Source organism: Sphaeramia orbicularis, chromosome 7 (assembly GCF_902148855.1).
Source record: "Sphaeramia orbicularis chromosome 7, fSphaOr1.1, whole genome shotgun sequence".
NCBI lineage: Eukaryota > Metazoa > Chordata > Actinopteri > Kurtiformes > Apogonidae > Sphaeramia > Sphaeramia orbicularis.
In genome coordinates, this window is record NC_043963.1 from 23,556,986 (window position 1) to 23,568,870 (window position 11,885).

Genomic DNA, 11,885 nt, shown 5'->3' on the forward strand with positions numbered 1-11,885 from the left:
GAGAGAAAAATAAATACCGGCAGACAATTAGATGAAAAGCTAAACCGTCAATCTTCTGCAAATGGTGCCAGTTGTTTCTATACAATGTTAAAAGACGGTGGATGTTGGAGAGAATTAACGCATAAAGACCCAAACATCCACCAGCAACCAAAACCATCTACTGATATGAAATGTTTAATAACTGTTGATCCATTAATCAATACATGTAAATATTTGGTGTAAAATGCAGTTTGTCGTATTTTCATGGTCACATTTGGACATTCAAAGGCTCTGTAGTTACCATGGAAACACCGTCATCTTCTACACTGCAAAAATCAAAATCTTACCAAGTGTATTTTTCTCACTTCTAGTCAAAATATTTCGTCACACTTAAAAGAAGACATAAGACAAACACCTAAAGAGTAACTTGTAAGTGAGTTATTTTTTTTACATAATAGATCTTGAAAATCTTATTTCAAGAAATCTTACCAAGATCATTTTCACTTGTTCCATTGGCAGATTTTTTTTTTTTTTTTTTTTCTTAATTCAAGCAAAAAAAAAAAAAAAAATCTGCCAATGGAACAAGTGAAAATCATTTCATGAAATAAGATTTTCAAGATCTATTGTCTAAAAATATGTTCTTATATCTCACTTACAAGTTACTCTTTAGGTGATTATGTCTTATTTTAAGTGTGATGAGATGTACTGACTAGAAATGAGAAAAAAACACTTAGTAAGATTTTGATTTTTGCAGTGTACAACATTGATTCACAAGTAAAACCCATGGAGTTGGATCACTGACAGTGGATGGACACACTTGTTTTATGCTCAGTTAATAATTTATTTGCTGAGAAAAACACTTTTTCTTCAGTTTTCTCTACTTCTGATACAATAACCGTTGAATTTACTCTGAGCTTTAATGAACATCTACATGATCAGTGAATTAAATATAGGAAAATACATGATTTTCACTGAAAAAAAAGCAAAATACAGATGATAATATTATAATAAATGGCGATAAATCAGTTTAGAAAGGTGAAAAAGAGAGAAAAATGATTTGGGAACAGTCACAAAAGTAGCCCTGGGTCTTTATGGGTTAAAGATATTTGACTGAATTATTGTCTTTGATCAAAATTCCTATATTTTTTCCAAGAAGAAGACACAAGAAACAGACAGACAGACATATCACACTGCAAAAATCTAAATCTTACCAAGTATATTTTTCTCATTTCTAGTCAAAATATCTCATCACACTTTAAATAAGACATAATCACTTAAAGAGTAACTTTTCACTGAGATTTAAGAACATATTTTTAGACAATAGATCTTGAAAATCTTATTTTAAAAAATCTTACCAAGATAATTTTCACTTGCTCCATTGGCACTTTTTTTTTTGTGTAATTCAAGATTTTTTTTTTTTTTGCTTAATTCAAGATTTTTTTTTTTTTTTGGCTTAATTCAAACAAAAATCTGCCAATGGAGTAAGTAAAAATTATCTTGGTAAGATTTCTTGAAATAAGATTTTCGAGATCTATTGTCCAAAAATAAATTCTTTACATCTCACTTACAAGTTACTCTTTAGGTGACTATGTCTTATTTTAAGTGTGATGATATATTTTGACTAGAAATGAGAAAAATGCACTTGGTAAGATTTTGATTTTTGCTGTGCTTTGCTATAATACACAACATTTCCAATTTGCAGTACAACACATTCTCATTTCATCCTGCAGGTAGGGTCCAGAGCCTTCATTTCAGTTCTCATTGCAGAGCAGCTTATGTCCCACACCATTCACCTGTTGGAACGGGTACCAGACACACAGTCAAGAGGCTCTGGGGACCGCTGTCATGCAAACAATAAATGCACACATGCACACTCTTATACACACATAGAAAAACCACAGTCATACAGGTGGCCCATTACATCAGTAATGTCCCACCGATGGAGACTCAGCAACCCACTGCCATGTGCTGATGATTGGCCACTTTTCCTGTTCCACACTGAAGGGAAATATTTTACTGAGGTAGTGATAAAAGTGGAAAACAAGTAAATACTAAAAGAAGATCTAACATCACTGTGCCCAATTCATGCTTCATTAAAATGCTGTATTTGTATGACCATTTGTTTAGTATATAGGGAAAATATTTAACAGCTGTGCTTTTGTTTTCTATCCTGTCTTCGGGGATAACAAGGCACCATGAAATTCAGTTGAATGTAATGTGCCTGATCTGTGGCCCAAATGCACATCTCTCATTGGAGGCTTCCCTTGAACTTGTCAGAATTTGTCAATGGAAAAACAAAATTAAAATAGCAATTAATTTCCACAGAGATGCAATCACAAGAGACGTGGTAATTGCAAGCTGCTCTGATGTGTTTGCTGAGTGAGGCATTGTATTAAATTGTTTTTTTGGGGTTTTTTTTTAGTATTATTATTATTTTGTCCTTGCTTGGAGGCATTCCATGAGCTGCAGCCTTGTGCTGTAATCTCACACATCAGACTTGTGGCAACAAATCATGGACTCAGATGCCATCAGTATGGAAACATGGTACTTCCAAAATAGCAGCAGAGGATGAGAGTGTGCATGTGAGAGAGTAAGAGAGAATGAGAAAGAGAGAGAGAAAGAGAGAGAGAGAGAGAGAGAGAGAGAGAGAGAGAGAGAGAGAGAGAGAGAGAGAGAGAGGCGTAAGTACAGATGGTCCAACTTTCAACACATCAGTGCCACAATTGAGCTGTCAGGGAAGATGAGTAATGATGATATAAAAAAACAATTAAGTATTTTGTGCCTACAGCAGTAAGTAATTTACACTCCTGTTTAAATGCAAGATGAGCAAAATCCAAAATGCTTAACAAAACAGGTAAAATCCCAGCTCTCATACACATGTAAACACCCACCTACGTACACATTAATGCTAGCTTCCAGACTTTCGCTCACACACACACACACACACACACACACACACACACACACACTCAGACACACACACACAACGAACATTGGATGGTGCCTGAGAAGAGAATGGGAGAAGAAAAATTAGCAAAATTCCTCTTACAATGCAAAACATTTTCATTAGATAGTGGGCTGCTTTAATAAGATGCTTATCAGAATATGAATCTCAGGAAATTGCTGGCTATTTATTTTACTGGGGCTGCTCACTTGCCTCAGCTCTTGATAAAGCATTTTGTTTTAATTAGACACATTTCCACACTCCACCAGGGATGACCTCTTATTATGGTGAAGTGGGTCTCCTCAGCAGAGCAGGCAGTCAGAAATAGGCTCTTCTGTGCATCTCAATCATTCCTCATCCATGCTCATCTCAGGGGCCCGGGACCAAATCAAAGGAGTCACATATTAAGCAGAACCAAATTGTTTAATGCAGTAATCTCCTGCATATTTTTCATTCCTTACACATTCTCAATTGGAAATTAGAAATGGTGAAAATATGATGCATTGTTTTGCATGCTAACAAGGGACCTCGGATATCTTTATCCTTCATGGTTATAGAGGATAGGAAAATATAATTCACAACAATGAGAGACGCATTCTACGACCCATGGGTGTCACAGAGAAAATACATAAAACATTCATTTTATCCATATAAATGTAAAGGTAAATCCCAACACCTGGCATCATTGGGTTGGATTTCTGTTCCTCCCAACCCGCTGTTTGATATTGGATTGAGTACTGGTGAGCAAGCTTGTAGAACTAAAACATGATTTTAGGGCTTAGAGGGGTGTTTAACAGAGAAAGAAAAGCATATTTAGTCAGAATGCAGCATGTGCTTCTTCTTGCATTGCATCAGTATAAAAACAGTCGACTTGTACTGAACTACCAGATGTATGTGGGTGTGCGAAAAACACTGCCAGATATATCAACAAAATATTGTCAGTTTGCAGCCAATCTGACATTTGCTTCTGGATAGGAGACATAATTCATCTAGCTCTTTAACAGAAAAGGCTCATGTTCTCCTCATGTGTCACCTCATTTCATTTGGTTACTTCTGACTCAGAGAGGAGAACAGGAAAAAGATAGATAGAGGACAAAGCAATTATATCCACCATTACATGCCATCACGCCTGATCTCCTAGGTATGAGAGGGGGGTGAGCCGTGAGGCAGAGGGTGAGACTGATGAGAGCTTACCAGCAGCTTGAGACCTGCTCTGCTCCAGACAGGGATTTAGGTCTCCTGCGTGCCTGCCTGCCTGTCCATAAGGTAGCATACAATCACAGTGATACCTTAATCCAGCCTGGCCTTTCACATGGGGCCCCAGCCACCGACTCGTCCAGATATGAAATGTAAATGGAGGACTGAAGATGTCAATGGGGAAATGCCAGAATCACAGCCTGACATAGTCATTAACTCATTCCTTTTTTCTTCAAAGTGCCATTGGCAAAAGAATTCAAGACAACCGCATAAGGAATATGTGAGAAACAAATTCATGAATGGAATCATTGCACCTGCTTTACAATGAAAATGTGAAAAATGTCATCAAATGTTCATTAATCACCACAGAAAATTACCCTACTTCTTCAGCCAAAAGAGGAGTTCATGAACCTGTTTAATTCCTGCACACATGCTCATAAGTGTTTATATAAGGCACATACAATTTTGCATTATGTTCATCATTTTTTGGCATGTGGTCTATGGATGAGGATATTTGCATAAACAACACTTGATGTTTCTGGACTCCTTCAGATTTTGCACGGTAATGGAAGGGACCTAAATGGACTGCTTTGAGCTTCTCATTTCTGCAGGCAGTGTGGGAAGCCATACAGCAGCATTCTTTGCTTCGCCAAAGATTAAAATTCAAATTAGATTAATTCAAAGTTTCATTTTTTAATCATGAATTATTCACAAATGAAATAGCTGTGAAACACCACCAAATGTATCCTGTAGGAGTTCTTGGCTATCATTATCTATAAAAATGATATTAAAAATGTACATCTAGCCTGAGGACTACCTTTAAAATTCCTCATATTCCTCCTTAAGACATTTCTGAGACACACTGCACTTACAACTTTCACCGAATGCATGCAAAGCAGGTGTTAAGTGTAACCTTAAATGTAATGAAACGTGCATGTTTCCGACATCCAGTATACACTACTGTCTAAACACACTTTGAATGCCTAAGAATACACCACTTCAACATTTTTTCTAAAGATTTCAAGTGAATCACCAGTTATTTTCTGAAATGAAGGTTGCGTCGTTGCTTTACAGGAACTAAAATCTGTATATTTATTTAGATTTAAGATTAAAAGTGCATCAATTCCTTACATTTAGTCCTCTTACACATAAATAAAAAGTTGGTATAAGGGCCAATATGGACTAATAATAGGTTGAAAAAATTAAATAATAATGATATATAAACCACATAACTCTAAACAGAAAAACAGAATTCCCGAAAGGTCGAGTCCTTTAGGAGCAAAGATGTGCTGAGGATTACCTGTATCCCACTAAAGCAATACAGTAGGAAGGGATTTGGATATTTCATGGTCCGCAGTCCGTAAAAGAATTAAAAGATTGAAGAAATATGGATGTATTTCAGTGAGCAAAGGGCAAGGGTACAAGCCTAAGCTGAACAGTGTGATCTCTGATCCTTCAGACGCATCAAGAACCATCATCCATCTTTAAATGAAACTATGTTACTGTGGAAAACTGCTGTCAAATAAGAACTGGTACTACGATGTATTGGTAGGTACCTTTCTTGTCTATATTTTCATGCACTCTCATTTATTTTTATCTGCACTTACATTTATTTTTCCTCTCAATTTCATTTAGAAGATTTTTTTGAGGCTATATATATAAAAGTTTCTCTACATCAATTTAGTATTGATGTATGCATATAATTTAGCAATAAAATAAAGATTCTTTACATGTGCAAAGAGTATGCATTGTGTTTATAATAGAGGTCTCAAACATGTGGCCTGAGGGCCAAATCCAGCCTGCCAAAGGGTCCAGTCTGGGCTGTGGGATGAATGTGTGAAATTCAAAAATTACACTGAACATATTAATCATTTTTCAGGTTCCACATACAGACCAATTTCATCTCAAGTGGGTGGGATCAGTAAAATCCTATCATAATAACTTATAAATACTCCCAACTCCAAATTTTTCTCTTTTTTTCCTCTGTATTTACACTAAAACAAACTATCATTTCAAAAAATATGTGAATAACCTGAAGAAATATGAACATTTTGAAATGTCTGAAGTGCAAGTTTACCAATATTCTGCCTGTAATTAAACGTTTTGTGTATTTGTTGATCATCTGTGATCTGTAAGTTGTAATTTACATGTGTAAATGAGAAACTGAGACATAATATTGTTAAAATTGCACTTAGTTTTCTTAACAAATTTCAATTTGTTCATATTATTCACATTGTTTTAAAGCAGGGGTGTCAAACTCATTTTAGTTCAGGGGCCAAATTCACCCCAATTTGATCTCAAGTGGGCCGAACCATTAAAATAATACCAGTGACAAAAAGTAAAATTACATTATGATAATGTTTATATCTATATCGTTTCCTTAAAAATCTGAATAATGTGAACAACTTGAAATGTCTTAGGAAAAACAAGTGCAGTTGTAATGATATTCTGCATCAGTTTATCATTTACATATGTGCATTACAACTTACATTACAATTGCAAATACACAAAACATTTAGTAACAGGTATAATATTGATAAAATTGCATTTATAAGACATTCCACGTCGCTCATATTTGTTTGGGTTATTCGCATTTTTTGTAAAAGGATAGTTTGTTAATGCAAACATTTTCATATAATTTTACTTTTTTTACACTAAAACAAAGATAAAATCTGCAGTTGTCATTATTTCTAGGTTATTATGACAGTATATTTCTAGTCTGACCCAACTGAGATCTAATAGGTTTATATGTGTCTGTATGGAACCTGAAATAAAATGACTTTTACACTATTGATTGTTAATATCTTCAGTGTAATTTTTGCATTTGACAAATTCATCCTGCGGGCCAGATTGGACCCTTTGGCGGGCCAGATTTGGCCCCCGGGCCACATGTTTGACACCTGTGTTTTAAAGGATGGTTGGTTGACGTAAACATTTTCATCTCATAATTTTACTTTTTTTACTCTAAAACATAGATGAAAGTTTGGAGTTGACATTATTTATATATTATTATGTTATTATTTCACTGGTCCGGCCCACTTCAGATCAAATTTGGTTTAATGTGGCCCCTGAACTAAAATACGTTTGACACCCCTGCTTTAGAATGACTATTTTTGAGCTATAATAGGTTGTATATGTTGGCCATGTCTGACCCGTACATGTTAACTCAATGTTTCACACTGGCTGCCTCATGCTCAGTTCCTGGTGTTTCGAGGCAACAGTGCAAAGAAAATGATACCCTTTCTTGAACTGTCTACCCCTCACCTCTGTGGCCTGGCCTTTGGTTTTCTTCTTTTTTTCCTCCTCTGTGTGTCTATGTATATGTGCATGTACTGTAGGTGTGTGAGAGTGTACACCAGGACTTCCTCCCCAGGGAACCGTGACCAACCGAACCCCCTCTAAGATCCTTAGTAATGCTACTATTTCTGTACTGCCTGCCCTGTCATGTGCCCTGTGTTGCACACCAAACATCGCTGATGGCAGGGAGTCTTCCCAAAGACTGTACCTGGAGCACAGATCTTTGCTCTTGTTTCCAGGCTTCTCAGTATTTCTTTTCAGTGAGGCAAACATGTTGCTGTTGGATTTTTTGGTCATAGGAAATGTCAGATGGAAAAAAAAAAAAAAAAGATTTGGCTGTCATAGTTATTTTTTAGATGATACAAAAGATTTACAGAATAACACCTGTTTTTGTGCAAATGTAGGTACAGAAGATACAATATTACTCTTAAATGATACTGTTGTGTATCTGCAATGTACAACGGCGTATTAGGGCCACATAAAATAAAAACGCTTGTGACTATGAGAATAAAGTCATTATATTTTGAGAATAAAGTCATTATTTAACGAGAATAAAGTCGTAATTTAAAAAAACTAATTTAATGAGAATAAAGTCATTATATTTCGATAATAAAGTCATTATTTAACAAGAATAAAGCCATAGTTTAAAAAAACTCATTTAACGAGAATAAAGTTGTCATATTTCGAGAATAAAGATGTAATTTTAAAAAAAACCTCATTATTTAACCAGAATAAAGTCATTATATTTCGAGAATAAAGTCATTATTTAACGAGACTAAAGTCATAGTTTAAAAAAAACATTTAACGAGAATAAAGTTGTCATATTTCGAGAACAAAGACATTATTTAATGAGAATAAAGTCGTAGTTTAAAAAAACTCATTTAACAAGAATAAAGTCATCGTATTTTGAGAATAAAGTTATTATTTAACAAGAATAAAGTCATTATATTTCCAGAATAAAGTCATAGTTTTAAAAAACTCATCATTTAACGAGAATAAAGTCGTAATATTTTGAAAATTCGACAGAGTTTTCGGTTTTATAGTGAAGGCAACAAGTAAAGCAGCAATGTGTTGATGGGGGGATGGGCTCAGTATTTGGCCGTGTGTAAACCCCAAATGAAAGTATAACTTCACAAAATGTTCTAAGCACTACATTATTCAATTAGTGGGTATGACTTTATTCTCATTATATTGTGACTTTATTCTCATTAAATAATGACTTTATTCTTGAAATATAACAACTTTATTCTCGTAATGAAAAGCATTTTTATTTTCTTACGTGGCCCTAATACACCGTCGTAGTAATGTTTTACAATTGCAGACTAATAATTTAATATAGCTCTATAGGGGACATTTAAGCATATTCAAGGTTTGCATGCTCTAGTGGTGAATAGTGTCCATAATGACTACTGCACTATCACTCATCAAACACCCGTCCCCAGACATGTGCTTACATGACTGATGAGTAAAACGAGCTATGCTGAATCACAACCATGATCATATTTCTTGTTGCCCAGAAGGCTAATGATGTTTGCCTGACTTCTGCTGGAAAAATGTAATGTAATTTATACATCTTAAAATGATGTGTATAAAAGTATCTCTGCAGTGCTTAGATAGGTAGAAATAACACTCCCAAACATGCACTCTAATGGGAGATTAATGATATAATACTGGGCTTCGTTCGCTTGATGTTGTCTTTTTTTTGTTAATGCCCTTGTTTAATTACCAGCCGCACGCTAAATTACAAAGTCAGTAATTTTTTAAAAAGGGGTTATTATGTACATCCAGAGTGTTTCTGTATGATTTGTTACAGGTCTTTAAAATGGCAGGTACATCAACACAAGGTTTGGATCTAAAGTAGCCACATGAGATGACGGCCAAGTGCAACAGGATGGCAGCACAGTCATGCACATTCCCCACAGCGACAGAGCTCTTATTGTTTGAGCCATTACCAGGAAACAGTGAGAATGGGAATTTAATTGGCCTTTTAATTGGAGTGTAAATCCAAGTGGAGAATTGGACCATCAAAGTGTAATTTCCTCCTGATCCACGGTCCATCCGAGGCACTGGGTACTGTCAAGGACTTCTTTGTATGGACTAGATGGAGATTCAGACAGCAATTGATTCTGCACTAGGGCTGCATGGTATTGGAAAAATAGGACCAATGGCCCTGTAGCTCACCAGCCAAATTAAAAGCTTTGCGAAATGTATCCAGATGCCATTTATTATCACCCAGTTATGTTTATTTATTATATTACAGAAGTAGCCCATGTTTTGGTCATATTCCGATCAGATCTGTAAAAAATGTAAATTCCAACTTGATATCATTGAAACTTACTGATTTATTGGATCAATCCACTTCCTATCTGTTATAATGGGAAAATTTTTCAAAGTCGCACCAAAACCAGAATCAGATCCGCATCGAAATAATTTCAATATCTTGTGTTGACATCATGATAAAAAAGCTGTATACCAAGTTTGAAGTCAATCAGAACTGTAGTTTTGGAGAAGAAGACGATTGAAATGTTTTTCCCCATAAGAGCCCATGTTAAATTTTCCGTAAGTTCCCGGATCCAGAATAAGATCCAGATCAGCATGTGGCCATTATGTTTTGGTCATCTCCCCATCAGGGCTGGACTGTAGAAATTTACACTGGATATCATTTATATTTACTGAGTTATTGCATCGATCCACTTCCTATCTCTTATAATGGGGAAATTTTTCAAAGTTGCATCAAATCCAGAATCAGATCCGAATCCAAATAAGTTCACTAACTTTTGATGACATCATCATAAAGAAGCTGTGTACCAAGTTTGAAGTCAATCGGAATTGTAGTTTCGAAGAAGAATACGATTGAAATTTTTGTAACGGATGACAGACGACGACGACAGACGATGACGACAGACGACGACAACGGCGACAGATGCTGCATGACGACAATAGCTTACGGCCTGTCAGCCGGTAAGCTAAAAAAACTGACGTGATTTTTTTTTTTTAAACCTGTGATATGAAAAAATACTCAAGGATGTAATAGCTTTCTGGTGCCGACGTAAATGCTCAAACAAATTAGTTGTGTTACCTCTTGTTGTGGCAATAGGTGTAAAGCACTGTCGACACAGGACACATGTTTCAGTATCATCCTTGTAGCAGAAGTAATTCCAGATAACTGACGTTGCTTTTCTTTTTGGCACCAAGTCTTCATTTTTGGTGTTTTCCTCTTGTCCGTTGCTCATTTTTTAATGTTGTTAACAGTGACTCACTCCATGTGCAGGGGCGTGGTCTGCTTCGGCAAACTGATTATAAACGATTGTGATTACTGCTGACAAATGTAAAAAAAAAAATATTGGGAAAAATGGGATGTTTATATTAATCAAAGAAATCCTTGAACCTGTATAATTTCATACTGAAGTATGCTTATTTGGACTTTTTTGCTTAATTTGTCCTGAACCTGTCTGTATTTTATTTGTCTAAAGGTTGAACCTACATGCTCTAACTATTGTGATCTGTTTTTTTTTTTTTTTTATTTGTCTGTTCTATCAACTGTCAAATTTTTGTGTATATAAAAAAAAAAGCACACACAAAAAAAGAACGATTGCGATTGGTGGATCACTGTGCGCAGTGTGTGTCAGGTACCTTTGAAATTAAATGAGAACATGTTGAGTTCATTTGCCTCCTCCACTGCAGGACCTGCGATGTGACTATTGCACACATGTACATTGCGATGATGATGCTCAACCGATATATTGTGCAGCTCTGTTCTGCACTTCAGTATTCTTCTCTCTAAAAAGTAAACCACAAGCCCCCTCCAAATCATCATCCCCTGTCCACTAAGGCTGACCCTAATCCCACCTAATTTCCTTCCACACCAGCCATAGGTGGTAATTTCCTGTGTTTTCATCCATTAAAACAGCTTATAATGTCTCCTACCACCACACTAAATATATAATATTTTACTTCCTGAAACAGAGAAACAGAGTGAAATCATGCACACTCTGTATGGAAAATGGGGGGTTGATGTGTGTTTTTGGTGATGGCAAGTCAGTCTAAAAAAGTCCTAGAATCTCTTGTGTTCCGTTTGCAAGACGGTGTTCGATTTCTCCTTAATTCTCCACTGACAGACAGAATAAGCTGCCAGTCAGCCAGTCCATCCTGTCCACCTGCAAAAGTGTTGATTTGCCTGTAAGCCGCCCAAGGCTGATTGATTCCTGAGTGAAAGCTTCAGGCACATGATTGACATCACATGATTACTGTTCACACATGACTGCTGTTGCCAGAGTGCAGGCCTCATCACGTTATGACCGCAGATAGGAAAGCAGCAAACATTAAGATACTGCACACACCTTCTGAGTGTGACATAGTTACATTTTCTCTAGTTTGCAGTTTGTGGGCATTTTCTGTGTGTCTGTGTGAGTGTGTGTTTGTCAAGCTCCAATATAAAAGATATAAAAAGTCACTTAATGGGAAATCC